This window comes from Otolemur garnettii, unplaced genomic scaffold, assembly GCF_000181295.1.
Source record: "Otolemur garnettii isolate 467f Iridium unplaced genomic scaffold, OtoGar3 scaffold00148, whole genome shotgun sequence".
Taxonomy (NCBI): domain Eukaryota; kingdom Metazoa; phylum Chordata; class Mammalia; order Primates; family Galagidae; genus Otolemur; species Otolemur garnettii.
Window position 1 is genome coordinate 3840874 of NW_003852543.1, and position 4431 is coordinate 3845304.

A 4431-nucleotide genomic window follows, 5' to 3' on the forward strand; every position below is an offset into this window, starting at 1 on the left:
TCTTGCCTCAGCCTCCCAAGGAGCTGGGACTACAGGCACCCACCACAATGCCTAGCTATTTTTTGGTTGTAGTTGCCATTGTTGTTGGGCAGGCCTGGGCTGGATTCAAACCTGCCAGCTCTGGTGCATGTGGCTGGCACCCTAGCTGCTGTGCTACGCACAGAGCGTTTTTGTTTTTTGTTTTTTTTTAGACTGGGTTTTGCTCTGCCACCCAGGCAGTGGCATCATGATAGCTCACTGCAACCTTGAACACCTGGGCTCAAGTGATCTCCCAACCTCAGACTCCCAAAGTTCTGGGATTACATGCATATGCCACTTTACCCAGCCTCCTAACACCATTTTGTTTTTGACCAGTAAATTACTTTCTTAAAATTTTATTTAGTAGTTACAAACATTTTAAAGTTGGGAAATTTCATGTAAACATTTATATTTGGGTTGTCTATCAGGCAGAAGTGAGACAATGGACTGATGCTGATGGAAATAGGGCGCAGTGGGCGGTGCCTGTCTCCGAAAAAAAAGAATATACTTACTGTGCTTTAATTTAATAATAATAATTAATTAATGATCTTTAAAATTTTTCATGGCAACCTCTTAGATACTATGTGATTCTTCTTCACTTTGAAGTACACTTCACATTCAAGACATTCCCATTCTTGCAGAAAACTCCAGATTTTCCAGTCACTCCATGGTTTAATTAACTGGTCTGATAGTTTTTCTGATTTCTTTTTTTTTTTCTTTACTTCCTGAGGTCTTACTTTACTCTTTTGTCTCACTTCCTCCATTTTTACTCCTATGTTCTCTCCTGAGACTCTTCACACTGCACCTACCAAACCTAATCCCAGGGTGACAGAGAACACTTACTCTTCCCTAATGGAATCCAGGAGTCAAGCATAGGAATCTTGGACACAAGCATAGAAATGTGTTTGCTCCTCTCCGCTTCTGGTGTATCTGGTTTAGCATTTAGAGGATGTCAAACAAGTTCTAGATGACATACTTCATTTAATCCTCTCAAAGACTCTATATACTAGGTTCTAATTAGAGTCATATCCAGAGATATAAAGTATTTTTGCTCAAGGTCACACAGCTAGTAAATAGCAAAGACAGAACTGGAATCCAGGCAGTCGAGTGGGGAGATACAAAGTTGGAGAGATAGGCTCAGCGCCTGTGGCTCAAGTGGCTATGGCGCCAGCCATGTACACCCGAGGTGGCGGGTTTGAATCTAGCCTGGGCCCGCCAAACAACAATGACGGCTACAACCAAAAAATGGCCAGGCGTGGTGGCAGGTGCCTGTGGTCCCAGCTACTTGGGAGGCAGAGGCAGGAGACTCGCTTGAGCCCAGGAGTTGGAGGTTGCTGTGAGCTGTGATGCCACAGCATTCTACCTAGGAGAACAGCTTGAGGCTCCTGTCTCAAAAAAAAAAAGTTGGAAAGATAGGAAGAAGCCAAAACCTGCAAAGCTTTAGATAGCTTCCATTAAGAATCTAGGCTCGGGCTCGGCGCCTATAGCTCAACCGGCTAAGGCGCCAGCCACGTACACCTAAGGTGGCGGGTTCGAATCCCCAGCCCGGACCCGCCAAACAACGATGGCTGCAACCAAAAAATTGCCGGGCACTGTGGCGGGCGCCTGTGGTCCCAGCTACTTGGGAGGCGGAGGCAGGAGACTCGCTTGAGCCCAGGAGTTGGAGGTTGCAGTGAGCTATAATGCCACGGCACTCTACGCAGGGGGACAGCTTGAGGCTCTGTCTCAAAAAAAAAAAAAGAATGGAGGCCGGCTCAGCATCCATAGCTCAGCGAGTAGGGTGCTGGCCACATATACTGAAGGTGGTGGGTTCCAGCCAGCCTGGGCCTACTAAACAACAATGACAATTGCAACCAAAAAGAAAAAAAAATATATCAGGGCATTGTGGCGAGTGCCTGTAGTCCCAGCTACTTGAGAGGCTGAGGCAGGAGAATCACTTAAGCCCAAGAGTTGGAGGTTGCTGTGAGCTGTGATACCACCACTTTACCAAGTTCTACATAGTGAGACTCTGTCTCAAAAAAAAAAAAAGAATTTGGGGACCAGGCATAGTGGCTCATACCTGTGATCCTAGCATTCTAGGAGGCTGAAGCAGAGAATCTTGAGATCAGGAGTTTGAGACCAACCTGAGCAAAGGGAGACTCTGTCTCTACTAAAAATAGAAAAATTCGCCGGTCACGGTGGCAGGCACCTGTAGTCCCAGCTACTCAGGAGGCTAAGGTAGGAGGATGATCACTTGAGCCAGCAGTTCAAGGTTGCTATGAAGTAAGCTAAATCTGTGACACTCTAGCCCAGGCCATAGAATAAGACTCTTTCTCAAAAAGAAAAAATAATTTTGGTACTGACCATAGATTGTGTTGTTAACTTTCCTATGTGTTTTATGAGAAGAGAGTGTATCTTTAAAGTCAAGGACATTAACCTTTGTATGGTCCAGAGAACACAGTCTGATGGACGATCCATTATTTTGTTGACTGACTGGAGCAGGACACCAGGAGACATAAGACAAGAGAGAAAGAGACACAGTTCAAGATGAAAAAAAATATATATATATATATATTTTTTTTTTTTTTTTTTGCAGTTTTTGGCCAGGGCTGGGTTTGAACCCACCACCTCTAGCATTTGGGGCCGGTGCCCTATTCCATTATCCCACAGGCACTGCCCGAAAAATAAATCTCTGTCACTTCACATCCACTAGGATAGCTAAAAAACAAACAATGACAACAAGAAAGCAAGTGTTAAAAAGTGTTAATAGGCTCAGCACCTGGGGCTCAAGTGGCTAAGGCGCCAGCCAAATACACCCAAGGTGGTGGGTTCGAATCCAGCCTGGGCCCACCAAACAATGACGGCTGCAACCAAAAAATAGCCAGGCATTGTGGTGGGCGCCTGTGGTCCCAGCTACTTGGGAGGCTGAGGCAGGAGACTCGCTTGAGCCCAGGAGTTGGAGGTTGCTGTGAGCTGTAATGCCACAGCATTCTACCCAGGGGACAGCTTGAGGCTCTGTCTCAAAAAAAAAAAAAAATGTTAATAGCAAGCATGTGGAGAAATTAAAGCCCTCAGCATTATGGTGGGATTGAAAAATGGTGCATTACCTTTGGAAAACAGTCTGGCAGTTCCTCATAAAGTTGCAATTCCATTCTTTATTTTTTTTTTTTTTTGAGACAGAGTAGAGTACCCTGCGTGGAGTGCCATGGATAGAGTGCCATGGCAGCATAGCTCATACCAACCTCAAACTCTTGGGTTCAAGTGATCCTCTTGCCTCAATAACTGGGACTACAGGCGCCCACCACAATGCCCAGCTAGTTTTCACTATTTTTAGTAGAGACAAGGTTTTGCTCTTACTCAGGCTGGTCTCAAACTGCTGAGCTCAAGCAATCCACCTGCCTTGGCCACCCAGAGTGCTAGGATTACAGGCATGAGCCACTTTGCCCTGCAGCAATTCCATTCCTAAATTTATACGCAAGAGAACCGAAACATATAACATATATATATGTATGCATATACACACAGACACACAAACAAGTCAATGAATGTTCAGAACAGCCTTATTCACGATAGCCAAAATATGGAAGCACCACAAATGTCCTTTAACTGATGGATAAACAAAATGTGGTTTATTAATACAGTGAATTTATTTATCCATAAAAAGAAATGAAGGAATAGCTGGGCGTTGTGCCAGGCACCTATAGTCCCAGCTACTCAGGAGGCTGAGGCAAGAGAATCGCTTAAGCCTGAGAGTTGGAGGTTGCTGTGAGCTGTGATGCCATACTTCTCTACCGAGGATAACATAGTGAGACTGTCTCAAAATAAATAAATAAATAAAATAAGAAAAATAAGAAAGAAAAGAAATGAAGGCTTGGTGCAGTGGCTTATGCCTGTAATACTAGCACTCTGGGTGGCTGAGGTGGAAGGATCATATGAGGTTGGGAATTCAAGACAAGCCTGAGCAAAAGTGAGACTCCATTTCTACCAAAAATAGAAAAATTAGGGAGGTGCCTGTGGTTCAGTGGGTCGGGCGTCAAACCCCATATACTGAGGGTGGCAGGTTCAAACCCAGCCCTCGCCAAACTGCAACAAAAAATAGTCAGGCATTGTGGTGGGTACCTGTAGTTCCAGCTACTTGGGAGGCTAAGGCAAGAGAATTGATTAAGTGCAAGAGTTGGAGGTTGCTGTGAACTGTGACGTCTCTGCACTCTACTGAGGGTGATAAAGTGAGACTCTAAAAAAAAAGAGAAAGAAAAAGAAAAATTAGCCATGTGTGGTGGTGAGTGCTGTAATCCCAACTACTGGGGAGAGTGAGGCAGGAGGATCACTTGAACTCAGGAGTTGGAAGGTGCAGTGACTTAGACGATGCCATGGTGCCACTACATTCCAACTTAAGTGATAAAGCAAGACCTTGTTTCAAAAAAAAAAAAAAAA